Genomic DNA, 19,980 nt, shown 5'->3' on the forward strand with positions numbered 1-19,980 from the left:
CATTGCGGTGCCTCCTCAGCTGATGATTTGTCTTCAAAGAAGTATTAATCATTGCAGGAGCAGTGAAGGGGGAAAGAGAGCTATGAACGTTGTTGTGATTTTAGGGGAATCTGGATCTCCCAGGTTGTGATCAAAGAAGGGGGCGAGACCTAGCTAGTTGTCTTGCAGGCTTCCAAGTACTACTTAGATAACACCACTACAGTCACGAGTATGCCTGGCACAAGGAGTAAACCTAACTGTATCAGTGAGTGATAGAAGCTTCACAACATTGCAAATAGCACACGTTGATGCTAGGCAACTAAACTGTGCTCCTATTATTGACTGCCTAAAAACGAATAGCAGAGGTGGGCCTGGCAGAATTCCAACATATGCATTCAGGTGGCATGGACGTCTCAGGAGATCCATTTAATTGATCAGAAATAACGTGCATGCAGAGTTACTGCCAAATAGGAACATTTTGAAGCTGGTTATGCTAACAAACCAGTGCCCATTTTCTCACCTAATATCACTACTTTATGCAAACTCTTGTTTTTTTATAAATATGCTGAATCAAAGATTTCAAATCATGCTCAGTAAGTCATCTCTGGTTTGGCACGCGAGTACCAGGATGTAATATGAAGTGGGGATACAAGCCAGGGCCAATGTCCAAAACAGTTAAGTGAGTAGAATACAATCCCCTTTTAAAGATTTGTTAATTTCATGACGTCTGCTAGCTTGACATGGATGAGGGGGAAGGTTTGTTTTATATCAATGGTCAAATGTTTTTTCAGAAAGCGATAAAAAAAAGCTACAGTGATGTTCGTGTAGGTCAACATGCTGCTTTACATGTGTACAGATTGCTGCAGTTTGTGTATTTTGCAAATAAACCCTGTAAGAGATATCTTAGGCTATGACATTCAAAACATATTTTTCCCAAACATGGCCTGAAATGTGCGTGGTCCAGTGCTTACATTTCAAAGTGAGATAAAACCCCTGCTTCACTGTTTAGCCAAAGAGTGTGATCCTGGGCAAAACCCCTGCTTCACTGTTTAGCCAAAGAGTGTGATCCTGGGTAAATAATTGAATCCCACTCTGATGTAACTGCATGCATTGGAGCCCTTAATAGGGGATTACATTCACCCTACACGAAAAAGCCACCGTAAAAATAGGGCAGATTTAATGATTTAGGGACTAATTGGTGTCGCCTTATGCTCATCGCTTGCCTCAACGCTGTCATCTAAAATTGCATAATCTTTGGATTGACCCTACCCAGGTCCCTTAATTTGACAGGCAGATATATAGTCTCACCAGCCATTCAGAGCACCAGAGATTCATGTGTAGCTGGGGTGTAGGAAAGGGGTGGGTTCCTACCTGGGCTTTCCACAGCTGTGTCCCAAAGGAGAATACATGACACTCTTTTATACGCCCTGTTATGATATGTTATGGACAATTATCCATACCAGCTGTGAGCTACGGGCAGCTCTTTCCTCGTGTGATTTCCTCACCTCCATATCGGGTAGCTCGTCAGAACACCCTGCATGCAATCTGTGATGTCATCTCACTGTGAAATACAGATTTCATGGTGAGAGAACATCAATGATTTCATGCAGTGCTGTTTGCAGAATCGTCCAGTCACCCAGGTGAATGAATCAGGTAAGAGCTTCCTAGAAGGCGATCTCTTACACGCATGCTAACATTCCCCATTGCATTCAGGACATACCAGACCAGTCCCGGATTTAACTTTGCATTCTGGGACTTGTAGTCAATCCTGAGTTTCCCGAGATATAAACCCAGGACTACAAGCTCCAGAATGCAAAGTTAAAATCATGGCTGGACTAGTATCCCCTAAATTTAATGGAATGGGGGCATATGGGCATGTATGTTCTTCTATTATGATTGTCTCACTTCGGTGCCTGTGTGGCTTGTCAGAACATACTGCATGCAGTCAGTAATGTTCTGTTGCTGTGAAATCTGTGTTTCAATGGTCTCTGCCTGTTCCTGATTTGCAGTTTTCAAGACACAATCCAAAACAAGTGCTGTTATATGGATGTAAACCCTATTTCTAACAGAAAATGTAGATTTATGCAGAAGTATGTGATCAGGCTACTTTTGGGATAGTTCCTAACTCTGTTTGGGCTATAGATGGGTTTCCTTTTCTGTCAACCCAGAACAGATCTCGCTGAGAGTGTCTTGCGCTAGCCCCTGGGCCTGGTGGCAGATCTGTTCTGAAGCCGAGTTATCGCACAAGCAACCCACGCTTCAACGAGCAGGCCGCTTTCAGAATACTTGGCGCTGCCGGGGCGTGGGTTTTCTCTTGGAGTGTGGGTTGCTTGTCCGTGTGATAACTCGGCTTCAGAACAGATCCAGGAGTGTCCTGCACTAGCCCCTGAGTCTGGGGACAGGGCAGCGCTCCTGCAAGACATGCTTTGCCGGAGAGCCGCTCTGTCTTGTTCCGGCCCATTTCCTGCACTGCAGTGTGACGATGAGGTGGAGTGGAGCTGCTTCTCACTTAGGAGATCCACTTTCTGAATTCAATTTGTTTGTTTGCACTGTGTCCACATCGAGTTGTGCAGGTGCACTATTGCAGTCACACTGTTTCCGTACTCCTGATGCCTATGGAACTGTTGCGTCCACACTACACACACGCACGCGCGGCAGCTACAACTGATTTCACTTTGTATTCATACGCAGTAGGTAGAAATGCTGCTTTCACACTCTTTCTGTATGCAGGGATGCCATTTGGGGGCCGCCAGGGGTTACAGCTGCGACCCCTGTGGTCTCCCTTGCTACCCATTTGGTCTCCTTTGCTACCCATAAAACATTTATTTTAAAAAGTGTATCTATATATATATATATATATATATATATGTATATATATAAATATATATATATTTTCTTTTTTTTAGATGTACGCTCCTGGCCTGTGGCCAGTGCCATGTAGCTCTTTGTTTCTGGTGTGGCTGACTTTCTTTTTCAGACCGCTTAAAAAAAAACATGGGGTGCCAAAAGTCTAACACTTTGAGAAGTGACCATAAATAAGAAAGTATAGGAATAACAAATAACTTGTCACTGATTTAGTCTGTTCTTAAACACCCCGACTCATCCTTTTTTCCTTCTTCGGTTGACAATTGAGTACCAACACAGGCTGGGTGATATTGTATCGGTATTTGTTCTGTATAAAGTGCTATATAATAACACATCATTATCATTTGGCCTTGGACGTCTGCTTGCATTCAGAGTAGTTTGGCAGTATGGGCCTATTCACACTGATATTAACGATACATACGGTGATCCATTCTTGTATGAAATGTATATCACATTATAGTGATATAATAACCATAATTTATGTAGTGTACTTAGCAACAACGCTTTGTGATGCTACTTCCTGTTTTGTCAAGGGGTGAAATATTCTATTCCATCGCTTCCCGTGATGTCACTTTGGGGGTGGGGTCAAATAACATAATTTCCTGTGATGTCATCAGAGGTGAAGGGTCGTTTCCGCTACTCCAGGCATTTTGGTGAAATGACATCCCTGTCTGCATGGCCGACGCATTGATAGACCTGGCGTCTCTCGAGTGCTGAATGGACTGTCATAGTAAAAGTGTACGAATAGGTATGGCCACTATATGAAATATGGCGTTCACTGTTCAATTTTCTCATTATTTCTGAAAATTAGATGGCTGAAGATTTCTTTAACGACTCCAACAAGACGATATTTTCTGTCCTTCATGTCAATCAGCAGCACGGCACAGTCTGTCCTTGGCCTGCAGGGGGCAAACTAGCATCACAAACGGCTTCCTTGCCTATTTACTGCACACACAACTTGTACAAGTCTCTGACTGCCAGTTCTATAATAAAAAAGGGCGCGGTTCTGTAATTTCATGTCTCCTGAAACAAAAGATAATAGAATGTTCTATTACGAAATAGCAACTATGGAAGTGAGCAGCAACTCTCTAGATCCATAGATAGGGACCATTTGATTTCTGTAACTCTGCCTTGGGCGACCATTTTGTGTGCACTGTTGTCTCTGTGTTGGCCGGGCTATGTGAATTGTGTGTCTCTTTTGGACGTGAATGTAATGTAACGAAACGTATAATGCGCAACTATGGCCCATAGGCGTTTAGACGCTAGGTATACTTGGAACAGTTGAATGGACAGAGGTCTTTTTGTCTGCATGTTTGTGTGTGTGCAGGGCTTTGTAGGGCAGGTAGCCGGGGCAGAGCCCTGACATGCTCCAAAACCTGCTTTTGGGTAGGGCTGTGCTGGGACTCACCTAGTCCTCTCTAGCAGCATATGTAATGCAAGGTAATGTAATGTGCATTTGTATAGCGTCTTTCACCAACGCGCTGTAGGTTGAACGCCCTTCGGTGACCAAAGTTCAGGTATGGAAAATTCATCCGACAGTTTATAGAGTGCGTATGCCCATTTTAGCCCGTATAAAGGTAGGTAGGGGTGGCCAAGTCCCTGCTGGTCACCCATATGTGCATGATGCAAGCTCTTGTGCCTGCAGAAACTTGGCTTAAGTGCAAGCATACTCTAGAAAACCATTTCCTGCGGCGTGCCGCTTCCCGGGGCACAGGATAAGCTGCTCCCCCCCACCGCCCGGAGAGGTTCTGTTGCCAAACATCTATTTCAAGGGTTTTGAATTTTCAAGACAGACATGGAGCGTCTCTTTATTATCAACAGAGCATTTAAAACAATGATTCGTTTTAGCTGACAGCCGACGCAGTATTGAGTCGGTAATTGGGACGATGGGCCTAATTCACAGAAGCATTTTATAATGTCAAATCCCTATTGGAAAACGCTCTGTGAAAAAGGGCCTGTATCCCTTGAGAAGTGCAAATGCTGTGTGATTAGGAATAGGCTGGGCACATTACAAGCTCCATGCTGTGTGAAAAAATTACTTCAAGCGGGTGACCTTATTATGCATTTTCTGTCGCTGTAACTGTCTCGTCAGGTAGGGGTGATTTATTTTAATTTTGGGAAACCAAACATTAACCCATAGCTAAACCAACGAAAGCTTGGAAGATATCTTTTCAAGTGCCTAAATTACAGACCGGCAGAGTTCATAATTGGAATTCGATGAGCAGGAGCTAAAACCTGGGTGTCAGACAGAAAGGAGTTACCGCAGGGGTACCAGGAGCTACCCGAGATGCTCCTTGATTTTTTTGGTTCATTTTGTATGAACCATAATGTTTAAATGTGTATTAGATGTGTTCTAATTCTTCTTTATTAACATTCTCAAATACTCAACGTTAATGCCACATTTACATGTTTGGAAAGCACCAGTTGGTTTTAGGAGCTAAAAGTAGCTTCTAGTAGCTGTTGGTTTCAAGCTAACCGCTCTAATGTGCTAGAAGCGTGGGCTAAACAGCTCCCAGCTCCCCCAATTTCAAACCCTGGACTGGGCTCACAATTCAGGCTTCACCAATTATCCAAAGTGGGTGATAGCAGACACATTATTTCTTTTCACTGTGCCTTAATTGCCAACTTTGGGAGTCCCTAGAGGTGATTCAGATTATGGGGCATGAAAGCCTCACTCAAGGTTTAGTAGATTATATTGAAGCATTGAGAAAGTACACAGTTCGGTTTTGTGGAGAGTAAAAATGTCTTCTTTGTTGCAACGTATTCATCATACAAAGAAATATTTTCTGTTTACAAATGTATGGGTTATCTGCTCCCCCTCCTGAAAAAAAGTTATCTGTTTCAGGGCAGGTGGCCCTTTCATAGGCCACCTGCCCCACTTTAGCTGATTCCCTCTTTAGGCCACTCTCCCATGTTAGAGCCCCTTATTCCTCCTTCCACTTGAAGTACTGCATGTGTGTGTTTGTAGGTGTGCAAATAAACCTGTGCACATGTTTGTGTCTGTAAGGGTGGGTGTGTGTGAGTGTTGTATGTATGCAGGTCTGTGTGTCTTTTTGGTTCTCCGTTTACATGTAGATAGAGGTGTTGTATTAGTGTGATTTTTATCACCTCTACAACCAGCGCCTTTCCCCCACCCCAAAGGGAGTGTGCTTGACCCCCTGAGTAGGGGTTGTGGTGGGCATAGAGGTATTTGTCATTGTTTGCACTATAAAGTAGAATGCAAATATAGACAGACACAGGTTTATATTAATTATTTGCAATTTCTAGTGTTCGCAACTGTAAATGCATCGCCTCGTGCATGTACTCAGTCATGGCGCCAGTCATGTAACATGAAATCTTGCTGACAGTTCAGAGAAATTGCAAGGAGTTGCAGTAATCAAGCAGGAGTTCACTGAAACTCTGACTTCCACACCGCTATCCCTTGCCAGCAGTAGAAGGGATCTTTTTTGTCTCGGGAGGATAGCTCAGTGGCAACGTGCTCGCCTTGGAAGCAAGACGACACGGAGCAGCACAGGTTTGATCCCAGGTCCGCGCTTAGAATCCTCTTGGTATTAAGCGCATTATAAATAACCTACCATACCATATCATATCATACTAGCCGAGGTTAGGACAGGGAGATTTGGATTGTGTCGGGGACTGATAAACTTGTCATCGTTAACTAGGACCGCCAAATGATGAACTTTCTGCTGGTCTGGTACTGTTCAACAGAAATTGGGCCATTTCCGGGAACCTTTCCCAGATAGGATATCCTCGTTCTTGGCAGCCCTGAATTCATCCTTCAAAGCTGCAAAGACACTTCAAGAGTTTGGGATGGACTGCACTGCCAAAAGGAAGAGAGCCCTAACAGATCCCAAGATGGTGGTACCCTTCTCCAGCTATATCTTCCAACTCTGGCTATTCCAACTCTGCCCTTTGCCATGCCTAGTGGCTTCAAAAGGACTCCAGTCATCTGCACCCTGGTGTTAGGCTGTCCTTGTTATGTAGGTTAGCAGGTGGGTGGAGGGGGTGGCGTATTGTCAGTGGTGTGGGCTGCCTAGGTGGTGACTATTGTGGTGGCCCTGAATATAGGATGCTGGCTGCTTTGCATGAAAACAAAGTGCATTTTGGGAACTTAGGAATGACCACCAATTTAACAAACATATCTGTGATAGTAATTCAAACGCGCATTCCTTTTGAGCATGTAATGTACACTGGGTATGGTGCTCATTTCATCTGTCAGAATAGTCACCATGACAGTAAAATGTGTGCAAAGCATGAGACATATATAAAGCTTAAGAACATTTCATTGCGCTATTCTGGGGAGCAAAGGACGACTTTAAAATGCAGTTTGGGAAGTCGCATACCGGCTGCTTGCTGCACACATTGAGACTCCCAATGCACAACGTTCAGCATACTCGCAGCAGTCAGGGGCAGAGAGCTTCCTCAACCTGGGTGAGGGTTTGGCCCACAGGTCTACACATAACTCTGCAACGCCAAGACAATTTTTGCCGGAGCGGAGCTCTGTCTTGTTCCGTCTCAATTCCTTCAGTGGACAGACTCTGAAAACTGTAAACATTGAGATGTTTGTGTCATATGCAAAATGATGCCTTTTTGCAATTACCGTCACGTGACAGCCCGCCCATGTGAGCCCACTTATTATCTATTGTGTAACAAAGAGAGAGGGCACCACAACAAGTACATTTGAAGTTAAATCCAATCTAATGGTTATATGGTCATGTAGCCAAAAGTAGCCCCCCCTTGCACTGGGGGCTGAATGACCTGACATAAACTGTTTCTTGATCAAATAATCAAGAAGATTGGAAGGACCTTGCATGTACACAACATGTGATATTTAGCATGAATGTATCCAATTTTCAACAAGTGTTGGATAAAATCATGCGAAATATCACATGTTGTGTACATGCAAGGTCCATCCTTCCAATCTTCTTGATTATTTGATATTTAGCATGACTTTATCCAATTCTCAACAAGGAACAGTTTATGTCCACTTATTATCTAGACACCGTAAGAATGTCTTAAGGAGTGCGTCCACTCTTTCTTTGCTGGCAAAAACAGACCAAAACCTGCGGGATCTTTAGGGCACTCTTGGGAATGGAGCCTCTTCCTTTCCTCAGGAGAAGAGAGGCCGACGGGCTTATTTTTCAAGACATTGCTCCTCTATTTTTGCAGACCTGAAATCACGAGTCCTTCCAATGTGCACTTTTGCTGCCGCTGTTGTGACATGAAAAACAAAAGTCTCTGCAGTTTTTTAGACCAACCGTGACTTTCTCTTCCTGCCTGGCTGGCAACAGGCTGGCAACAGGCTGGCAACAGGCTCTGTCAGAGACTAATGATCCTGCCACAGAAAGACATTGGAGGCGCGCAGCAGCTCCAATACTGTTAGTAGACCAGTGCGTGGCGATGACTTCATTGCTCTGCGCCCATATACACCACATTAGTCAGATCAGGCGCCAGGCTATTTGGCAACCTCGTCACCCCTTAAGTCCCCTTCATGCCAACTCCACCCGGGCCTATAGGCCCGCATCTTGGTGGATGTGTCCAAGCACGCTGATGAAATAGGTCTCCATCACAGTCCTCATCAAGTCTGAAGCAGATCTGACCGTGACACTTATTATTCAAGCACAAGTGACAATTACATCCAGTGTTTATGCAACATCGCATATCCCTGATTAGTGCTATTTTACATAGGAGGGAGTGGGCAGGGAAAGTCTGTGTTTGTGTATCGCTTTATGACACCAGAGTGGAGCAAGTGATCCTTTTGTGGGCATAGTTTGATGTTAAGAGTCTGGCATTATTCCATTCCTGCCTCTTTATTCTTCAGAGTATCTCTTTGGGAAGCTGATTATCTTTCAGTTATGGCATGCTGAGTGCGCCTAGTTGATAGTCCCCTCAGTGGCAACGTGTGTGTTTGAGTGTGCATTTATTGTGTTTCCTTTTAGGCACAGAATTAGTGCCAGATTGAGTCAAGCTGATGGTTCCATTTCTGGAAATGTGCGCAGTGGGCTGTTGTCTGATTTTCGTTGATTGTGTTTCTTTCTAGCATGTCGGATATGCGAGTGTGAGTTCAGACGATGGTTGCATTTGGGGCAATGTGCTTGTTTGAGTGTGCATTTTTGTGTCGTCTTTGTGGCACGCTGATTGTTTAGTGGATTGTGATTCCCTTCAAGTCGATGTGTTTAAGTGTGGTGTATTGTGTCGCTTTCATGGCACTGTGATTGTGGCAGTGTGCAGTGGCTGTTTGTTTGAGTTTTGTAGCAGCTGTGAAGAGCACAGTGTTATCCTAGCTGGCTGCTCTCTTTGTAACATTAAGTAGCAGTGTTTTTGTACAAATGATGTTATGTGTTTGTCCATTTGAGCTTATCTTACTGTATTTTCTTAGAAGGAAATCGTTTTGTAGGCTTTTTTGTAATAATGCTGAGAATTTGCAACTTTGCCAATATTTATGATTTTGGTGGTCGAATGTCTCGCACCGAAAAAGGACGAATGAGGCAAAGGTGTTTCCTGCTAAGCAAGAATAATTACAGTATGAAATGGGACACGTTTTAAGAGTCAAACGGTGCATTATCCGTGCCCCTGTAAAAGTGTGAACGAGATTCATGCTGGCTTGGTAGAACTCATTACTCCCACATGGCATGCAAGACGATGCCCCGAGTTACTGCACTCTCCTGCAAACAAAGCTGAAAATAAGAGGAACGTGACTGCCACAAAAAAGTAAAAAATGCCATAGTGACATCAGTTATTAGGATGGGCGCATGGCCCTCATTAAACATGGCTGTCCTTCTAGGAGCGGGTGAAATGTTTGTGCTCTGCACCGAAAGTGGAATCTACCATTTGCATGGTCTCCAGGCGCTCATGTAGCTCTGTAAGAAAAGTGGGTAGGGTTGGTTAGGGAGGGAGAGCGGGATAGGATAGCGCTTGTGATCATTTGTTGATGCGTGCCGAACAAGGAGACACTGGCGCCTGTGCTTTCGCTGTGTGCCGTGTTATGTGCACTGGGATTGTTGTGTCTGGAAGGGTGGTGTCCGGTGTCTGAGTTGTTTGTTGTCTGCAGATATTGGGTTTGTAACATGAGTAGAAAGGGGTGTGTGGTTTGTGTGTTTTGGTGGGTTGTTTCACTAGCCTTCTGGGTATATGAAGTATGTGAGAGATTTTGGGGGGTGCAAAAGAGGAGGGGGGGTTGGTTACTTGGCTTCTGGTGATCTCTGGGTGTTGATTAGTTTGATTGTCTATGTTTCATTCTGTATTGTCTCCTGTTTGCTTTTTTCCTGGAGTATGGTTTGTATAGGTGCACGTCTATGTCTATCTCAGTAAATTGAATAGCCAGGTTTTTAGTCATTTCCTGAATGTTAGGTGGTCTTCCGTTCTTATTTCCTTCGGTATCAAGTTCCATGGGTTGGCTATCAGATAGGAGAAGAATTCCTTTTCTCTTAGTGTCTTGTTATTTGGAGGTGTTCAGTCTCTTGCTGGTTGGTAACAGTGATTTTAGCTTGGAGGAATGCGGCTCCTTGGCCGTGTAGTGATTTATGGTCAATATATAGGACTTTGAAGTTAATGTGTTTCTTTACTGGCAGCCAGTGTAGACTTCTCAGGGACAGTGTGGTGCGGTCTCTTCTATTTCGTCTCTGGCGTAGTCTTGCTGTAGTATTTTGAATGCATTGTAGTTTTTTTACCAGGCGTTCTCACATTGCAAGATGGAGACGTTTTACATAGTCTGTGCTTGATAATAATAAGGAGATGTTTGGAAGGGTTCTGTGTGGGAACTTGAGTTAAGGGAGGATCCCTCTTATTAATCACAGGAGCTAAAACCATTTTTTTTGCTTTTGCGTTGACCTGTGGTTCCCAGGAGAGGCTGCTGTCCATGAGAATTCCCAGGTGTTTGGATCACTGTCAATAGGGGTCATTACGAGTTTTGGAGGCAGCCATGGCGCTATTAGCGCCATGGCTGCCTCCAAACTCGTGCCTGGTCCGGGTTGTCGGAAAGGGGACTTACCGGTCATTCCAGCCTTGGAGGACCCGGTAAGTCCCCATTCTGAAAACCATTCCCCATTCCCATTTGAGCCCCCATAGGGCTCAATGGGAATGGGGAAGGAGCTAATAACGGGCCTGCAAATAGCAGGCTCGTTATTAGCTCCCTGGTCCCTTAGCAGGTCCCACTAAGGACAGCTGGTAAAACCAGCCGGCCTTAGTGGGACCCACTAAGGGACCTCGGGAATGTGGTGGTAGGGGGTTAACGGCACCGGTATCCTTACCGGTGCCGTTAACCCCTTGCCGCAGCACTCGTAATGATGCCCAATGTCTCCGGTAGGGTTCCCATGTCGGTGGCCAGGTCAGATATGCCTGTGTTGTAATGTCTTATGGAGGGGAGATCATTATTTATGTTTTGGTTGGATTTAGCTTGAGATTGTTGCTTGTCACACCCCTGCACTGTGATTGGCTGGAAGAACAATTACAGATATCTGAAGAATCAGTACACACAGAGGGTTGAAATATCTGTACACCCTTATCGGCCTAATCTTCAGCCTGTCCAATTAGGAGGAATTAGGCCCAATCTGAGAGCCTTGTTGGGGCCAAACCCGAATTTAAAATAGCACGCATAATGCCGGCAGAGGCGGATTTTGGGCCTAATCTCTCATTCCTCAAATGCTTTTTCTTCAACAATGGCCTTCTGGTGGATTATCAATGTACTCTTATGTTTTGAAATAGACAGACTTTTCAGTCAAAACATTTTGGCACTGCTAATGTCAGCAGTATATTTATTTAAATTAAATATGAACCTTTTGACAGGAACATGTGTGCTGTCGTGAGAAGGTCAGAAAGACATCATAGTCATCTGTATGCTGCACAACACATGCATTGGGTTCTTCTTGCAATGGCAGCAAAAGAGAACATTGAGTCTTCCTGCACAGATGACGACGAAGTGCCGCAAGGACACGTGCTGCATGACGCATGTGCAGGACACATTACCTGCAAAGAGCACATGGACACATTCTTCTGTGGCCAACTACTGTAACGGACAACACGTCGCATTCAGCGTAACCCACCCCTGTATGTGGGAATGAACACAGACCATAGTGAAAGTGTTACCCACCAGTGTATTCCCCTATTCACAAAGCAGCACCGCCCATGACATCTCCTGCTTCTGTGTCTGGACCAATGCGCTCTCACTTTCCAACCCCTCCAGGATGCCTGAGAGCAGCCATATTCCTCTGGATTCCACCGGGCTTGCAGTACTGAGTACCTATGGGTACCGTCATATCTCGCACACCAAGGGCATGCACAGCACTCTACGCTGATGATATGGTGCTGTGTATTGTGAGCCCGCAGATCACCCTGCACCCCATAATTGAGATATGAGGCGTTCGTATGTACACAGGCCTAAAAATAAACTGGAATAAGTCAGGGCTGCCTCCCTTTATAAAGAAGGCTACTGAGCACCCCGTATGCAGTGAGTTCAGATGGTATGCCCAAACGGTTACATATTCAGGAATGCACGTGGCTACGGATTCAACACCATTTTATAGGCATAACTATTCCCCAATGCTTACAACTTTTGAACACAAAATAGAAAGATAGATTGCCTTTCCGCTTTCTTTTACAGGGGGTGCCACTACAATTAGAAAGCTAGTTGTGCCAACATTCTTGAATCTGTTTCATGCGATCTCTTTACCCCTCCCCAGCCTTCTTTAAGCAGTTGAAATCACTTTTAGCCAGATTGCTTTTGGAGTAGACAGCCACGCTTGAGATGGGGTCTCCTTACGTTCTTTTTATGGCTGTTTGCTGGCGGTGGGGGCCTGATTACCTCCAGCTCTTTGCTGCAGGTAAATCGGGTAAACCCCCCCAGCAAAACTGTTTTGCGGTGTGGTAAAAGTGCCGGTCATAGAATTACTGCCACTTTTCCTGCACAGCAAAACCTATGAGGGCCAATGTTTGCTATCTCCTGTATGGCTGGACACCTTGCTGTCGACGGTGAATATAATTCCCCTCTCGGCCCTTAACCCCACACACAGCCCATACTGGACCCTGGAGAGAATGGGCACATTAATGGGTGATGAGATGCTATTCTCCTCAACGTTTGCTTTCTGGGGGTTGATGGGGTTGGTCGTTTCATTCAATTCTTATATACGTTCATTATGGTTCACAAAGTAGCTGGATATTGTGGTTTCTGGATAATTCTTTGCCAAACAACTCTTGTAAAAATTCCGTAATAATCTCTAGGATAGACTCATGACATTGGGCCTCATTCCGAGGCTGGCGCTATCCATGGAGTAAAGAGCACCATGGTAAGCAACCATGGAGCTATTTACTCCATGGAAATCCGGCATGGTGAATGGAGTAACTACCGGTCCATTCCAAGGTTGGAGGGACCGGTAATTCCCCATTCACCATACCGGTTCCCCATCCCCATTCCTGCCCCCATAGGGCTCAATGGGAATGGGGAAGGAGTAAATTACGGCACCGTAAATTACGGTGCCGTAATTTACTCCAAGGTCCCTTTGCGGGTTGGATTTTTAACGCCTGCTAAAAGCAGGCGTTAAATGCCAACCCGCAAAAGGGAACTCGGAATATGAAGGTAAGTGTTAACGGTCACCGTGCCATTAACGGTGACCGTTAACCCTTACCGCCAGCCTCGGAATGAGGCCCATTGTCCTGTATTTAGTCAATTGAACCAGACAGGTTTGTCAAACTAGCTGAGGAGTAATGTGCTGACATTTGCCTTTCAACAAAGCATACTGTTAAAAGGTACACTTCTTGAGGCAGCAGGTCAGATGGTGGTTGTCTTTATTTAGATGTTTAGGTACAACAGTTCAGTTTACAGTGAGGGATAGGAGCGTATAGTAGTAGGTTCAGCAGGAGATCTTGATGAACCCACCGGCTCCCACCACCCCGGCTGAATATTTCTAACTGCCTAGTTTGGAACACAAGCCTTCAAATGAACACATATCAACATTGCACGCATACGGGGAACATTCTCTCAGTGGCACCATGAGAAGACAACATCAGACCTACTCACGGACAGCTACAGGATATAACAGATATATATCACCCAGCCACCGCCTCTCCTTAATAAATTACAAATATGTTCAACGGACATATTGCGCAATGCCCCCCCCCCCCCACCGGCTACCTTTCCACACATGATATGGTTACAGTGAGTTTTAGCTAAGCGTGCTACAAGTGATTACAAAGACTGTGGGGGTAAATGTTCCTCTTTCACCTACTGGTTTTTTTGCTGCCTTTGTTTGTTGATAATCATCAGTTAAACACAAAAATGATATGATAAGCTCCACTTTTGGCCAGAAGAAGAATCGTTTTATGTTGAATGCAGGAAGGAGCCCCGAAACTTGAGGAATGGTTCAGTGATATGTTACGTGTCCATTAGCATTAGAAATACTATTGTGATATTCTGACTGTTAGCATAATGCCTAAGAATATTTGGTGTCCATTCTTTGCATACATTTATCAATCACAAAAATGTCAATAAGTCATGGTTTTCCTGTTCTCTCACTGTAATGCTGCATTTGTAGCAAGAAAAAGTCCTAAGGGCATTAGCTTTAAGTGGACCACACAGGGCGTAGTTTGTTTTTGGTGTACTGGCACAGTATTTGTTTATTTTAAGCTTGTAAAGCTTGGTTGTATGTGATATCATTTGTATCATGGTTGATATCAGGGTACAAAAATTCAAGTTGCAAGTTACTAGTCAGCCATAAAAAGTCTCCAGCTTGGGGACTGGCATGGATTCACATGCTCATGAATATTCCCCGTCGTCAGGCTGGGAATCCTCTGTAAAAGGAAAAACAGTTTCACTTTCACTTAAAAACTGTATTTCTCCTTTAAACCAATCACTGTCCCCTGGGTCATACTGCCCCCATCGAATGACAGTCCTCTCCCTAAGCCCCTCCTCTGGCAGCCATCTTAGATTTTTACTGCATGCATCAGTGTTGGGAGACCTCGAGTTTGCTGTCTGAGCTATTTGTATGTTTTTCCGTGTTTTTTGACAGAAAAAGTTATTTTTTGTTTCAAAGGAGCTTGTGTGCTCTTTTCTCCATATGCCGATAGCAGGGATCTGTTGTCAGTGAATTTCAGTGCCCCTTGGGGAAACTCATCAAAGATTCTAGAAGGCCGTATAGCCTAATTCGCGCCTTCTGACCATGGCGGAGGAGAAAGAGGGAAGGTCCCTCTTCAGGCCCTGCACCAAATGCAGACTACGGAACATGTTTGTGGAGGACAAGCACCTACAATGTTTTACGGCCTGCCCCCGGACCACAGGGAGGTGGAGTGTGATATTTGCCTCAGGTTCTCCAAGAAGACGATGAGGGACAGGCACAGTAGACTGGTGGCGTGGCTCAACACCAAGTCCCCTGTCCCGTGTTCCAAGCAGGGTCATGCCTCACCCAGGACCACTACCCCAGGTCCCCGATCAGCCTGTGGCAAAGAAGAGGAAGTGTATCCGATGGCCCCCTTTCAACCTTAGCCCCACGGCCCCTTCTCCCCCATCAGACCCAAATACGGATATGGCCATGAGGACGACAGACGACGATGAGGATATCGTCGCAGCGGACTGTGAATCTCCACATTTGGAACCTCCTGTGAGGAATTCGACCATCCGAATGGGGAGAGTGTGCTCGCCTGGGCTGTTTGATTTGTTAATAATGAGAATGAATGATGGGAGATCATCCTCCGAGGACTGTGTGAGGCCATTCTGCACACAGTCCCTCTGCTTCCCGCACAAAACGCACAGTCATATGTACTCCGAGAAGACACAGCCTACAGGCGCTGTCTTCCCCTGTCATACTCAGCTGGAATGTGACAGCCCCGGGTACATCAAAGCATCTCCAGAAGGGGGAACACGCACCTTCCTCCAGCCATAAGCAGCCTAATTTAAATATCAAAGGCTCCATGGATCTGCATTCCTTTTGGCTACTCCGGCTGGTGGCAGTGCATACTAACGAGACAATTGAGGAGAGGCTTGGTTGGAGGAAGAGACAACAGGAATGCGGGACTAACACCCCTTTGGTATGCAATGTGTCAACTTGTAGCTAGTTCTTACCTCTCTGTATGAAAGGCAGTGAATGGCCTGTCTGGGTCCAGCAGTTACCGCAGGTGTCGCTGCAGAGCAGACCCCTTTCAGAGGGATGAAAGATGTGATTTGGGAGAGACAGGAACTCTGCTCCCAGCACATACTTCAAGGGAAGCCTGCACTTTAATCAAGAGTCACAGAGGGCTCAGTTAACCAGAGAGACACTTTGATCTACAACAGACAGGAAGATGGGTTGTCACCCCTTGTCTGTCCTGTTGCAGAGTACTCTGGTCCTGACCTCATGCATAACAGAAGATTGTTGGTGGGACTCAGGATTGATTCATTAATCACTGGGGCCCATTTGGCTTTAAAAGGAGGCTGAACCCCTCACTTGACAGATCATCTGAAGACTTCAAAATTAGTAAGAAGGAGGACTCATTTGGACCCAAGCTGAAGGTACACTCTACCTTACATCTTTCGCCAGTGATGGAAGGCCAGGTGTTCCAAAAGGGAAGCAAGATCCCTCACCTAAATATCTCCCAGGAAACAGAGGGAGATACCGGACTCAGAGGACCCGCCCAGCAGCCTCCGAACTGGTACCCAGCCAGCACACAGCATGCCCTGATAGGATCTGCCAGCAAACTTCCTAGTGCCAGAGGGTCTCTGAACAAAGGACAAGGCGGTTGCCTGCAATCACTCTCCTGAGCTTTGTGACGTCCGCCTTAAAAGCACACAAGCCATGGGAAGAATCTAGGAGTAGTGCCAAACAAGCATCATCCAGCGTTCCTCTTTTAAGGACATTTTTGAGACAGTCGAGTCCTCGAAACGCATCCGGCTGCACCACTGACTGTTGTCACGCTGCAGTCACAAGAGGCTTCCGAGCCGCCTTGACCAGCATTCCAGATCCACCAACCAGCACAGAGACAACAATTCTTCGGCCCAAGCCATCACTCCGGACAACCTGCAGACGTCTGTCCAGCCTCGCTTGCCGAACTGCATGCCGCCTGGTACCCGCAGCTGTCTCACGGGCTGCAAAGCGCCCTGCAACCGCCTCCACGCTGTCGAGCAACAAGAACTTCTTCAGCACCAGGTACATTGCGGTTCTGCCCCGCTGGTCCTTCTCTGAAAGCCCCAAGAGACAGTTACAAACCTTTCTCCAGCATGGGGTCTGGCATGGATTCACATGCTCATGAATATTCCCCGTCGTCAGGCTGGGAATCCTCGGTAAAGAAAAAACCAGTATCAGTTTCGTTTCTGATCTGTCTTTCGCAGTAATAACCAATCACTGGTCTCTGCGTCATACTGACCACAGCCAATGACTGCCCTCTACCTAAGCACCGCCTCTGGCAGCCATCTTCAGATTTTTACCGCACGTTCATGTGTTGGGATCCTCGTGCTATTGCTCTCGAGCGTTAGTGCTTTTTTTCGCGCTTTTTCACAAAAAACTTCGATTCTTTCGGTCAAAAGAGCCTCAAGCTCCACCGATCCTACATCCGATCAACGGGGACCCGTGTCGGATTCATCTGTGCCCCTCAAGGGTGAAGATTTCGTCGAGCTACACTTCGGAGGACTCCAGAAGCTTCTCAGGCCCGGTCTCGGAGATGGCCCAGGAGAAGGGAAGCTCGACGCCCGGAAAGCTGTTCAGGGTCTGCCCTGGATGCCAGCTGCAGAACGTCTTCAAGGAGGACGAACACTCTTTCTGCCTTTACTGCCTTCATGAGGACAAGACGCACGTGGAGAAGGACTGTGCGTTTTGCGGCAACATGTCGGAACGGACCATGAAGGACCGCCATCAACGTCTCGCCAACTGGCTGGAGGGTAAGAGCCCGTCTGGCGAGAAGAAGAAGAAATCCGAGCGGTCTTCTAAGACCTTTGAGGGCGCCCCGGCGACGGGGGCCCAACATAAGGCCAAGCACCGCGAGTCCGCTGGCACCGGGAGCGCCGAACGGTCGGGCTCTACGGGCGCCAGGCAGGGCGCACCCTCCCCGGCACCATCAACCACGAGCCAACGCTCTGGGTCGGGTAAGAGGAAGGCCGAGCACCCGGCGAAGCTCCTGGAGAGGCCCCGGTCGAGCTCTAAGGCAGAGGAGGAGCGTGGCAGTGCCCCCTCCCTCAAGGATAAGGCGGTGAGCGCACCTAAGGTGGTGAAGGCCTTGATCCATCCGACCAAGCCCTCTATCGAAACGGTCGCGGCGGCCCTGGCTCAGCCTGTGGTGGCTGCACCAGTGGAGGCGACCTCAGGGCCCAGAATCTCCCTGCCTCCTCGGAGGGAGTCTTCCTTTGTGCCCATCAATAGGACCCCCGTGAAACCCTCCGTGGGGAAGAAGAAGGGGGGGCAGGGCGTCGTCGTAGATTCGGCCTCAACCTCAGAAGAGGAGCTGATCGAGGTCTTAAGCCACGGCCTAGGCGTGGAAGAAGGCCAGCCCGTCGGAATGGACCCCGACGCAGGTGACGACGACGACATCGTCGAGGATACCGACGGGGCCCCTGCTCGCCCGTCGGATTCCCCTCTGCCAGCGCCGCAAGACAACTCGGCGGCCATTTTGTTGGCCATACAGTCCTTATGCTCCGAGATAAGGACGAGGCTACCGTTACCGACGGAGGAACCTCTCCCGTCGGGGGATCCAGAACCGGGACCTTCTGGTGTTCCCCCTACCAAGAAAAGAAGGATCCATCCACCACCTCCTTTTCAACCGTCGCGCCCCGTCCAGCCCTCCTCCCCGTCCACCCGAGGGGATGATACGGGGACTGACACGGCAGCGACGGGTACGGACGACGAGGCATACGACGAGGATTTTCCGTCGTCGCCTCCCACCAGGGCTTCTCCGCCCGACGAGATCGGATCTTTCCACTCCATGATCTCCAGGGCTTCCGAGCTTTTCCAACTCTGCCCTGAGGAGAAGAAAAAGGAAGGCTTCCTTTATCAGCGGCGCGAGGCCAAGAGGAAGACGGTCCTCGCAGTGCCTCTGTTGGACGACATTTGGGATGAGGGCCTTTCCCTCCTCAAGAACCCTTCCACGACGCCAGCTAGAAGAGACCGGTACGAGAAAAAGTACCGGGTCCCGGACACGGCCCCCCTATGCCTCCGGGCGCAGCCTACCCCGGACTCCGTCGTCTCCGCGGCAGCCAGGAAGAAAGCGGGGGGGGGGGTGCGGCCTCCACATCGACTTCCCCGCCGGACGGCGAGGGAAAGAAATTGGATGCTATGGGACGTAGAGTCATCTCGTCGGCAGCGACGACGATTAAAGCGGCCAACGCCTTGGCTATCGTGGCCCGCTACGACAGGGAGCTCTGGTACAAGATAGCTCCCCTGCTGGATTTTCTGCCGGACGACAAGAGGGATCCTGCAGGAAGGTGAGGTGGCGTCGGACCACGCCATCACCGTGGCGACGGACATCGCCGACACTGGGTTCCGCCAGCTGGGCAACGGCGTTTGCCTTCGACGTCGTGGATGGCTCAAAATTACGGACTTTCGGCAGGACGTCCAGACCAGGGTCCTGGACATGCCCTTCGACGGGAACAACCTGTTTGGGAAGACAGTGGACGATTCCCTTCAGGCCATCAAGGCGGATACTGAGACGGCCCGGGCCCTTGGAGTCCTGCAGCAACGACGAACGCCCTTTCGGAGCGGCGGAGGCAAGGGCGCCTCCAAAGGTTCCGGCGGCGGTTTCGCTTCCTACCGTCAAGCGGCCCGCTCGTCGTCGCAAGAGGCCTACAGAGGACGAGGCAAGTCTAGCGGACCCCGCCGTCGTCGCCAAGGAGGTCAAGGCGGCAAGGCCGCGTCCAAGCAGGATTGAACCGGCCGTGGGGTCGGGCCCCCACCGAAGCACCCCGGTGGGAGGCCGGCTGGCGGGCTTCGTCAGCGTGTGGGAGTCCATCTCCACTGACCGTTGGGTGCTGGACGCCCTGGCCCGGGGCCACGCGCTCGAGTTTCAAAGAAGGTGCCCGCGCGTCCCCCCCGTGGCCAGGAAAGAACTTCACGTCCCTCAACTTCTCCTGGAGGTAAAGGCGATGCTCAGAAAGGGCGCCATCGAACTCGTCCCAAAGAGGCTTCGGGGCTCCGGAGTCTACTCGCGATACTTCCTCGTGAAGAAGAAGACGGGAGGATGGCGCCCCAT

The 19,980-nt window shown here is 47.9% G+C and overlaps 1 protein-coding gene across 2 annotated transcripts in view; it reads left to right on the forward strand.

Moving 5' to 3' along the window:
• The window catches only part of DLG4 (discs large MAGUK scaffold protein 4), a 1,400,174-nt gene that overhangs the window by 634,705 nt on the left and 745,489 nt on the right, over positions 1–19,980 (forward strand). The gene's annotated exons all lie outside the window — the stretch shown is intronic.

This window comes from Ambystoma mexicanum, chromosome 1p, assembly GCF_040938575.1.
Source record: "Ambystoma mexicanum isolate Mex_15411 chromosome 1p, UKY_AmexF1_1, whole genome shotgun sequence".
NCBI lineage: Eukaryota > Metazoa > Chordata > Amphibia > Caudata > Ambystomatidae > Ambystoma > Ambystoma mexicanum.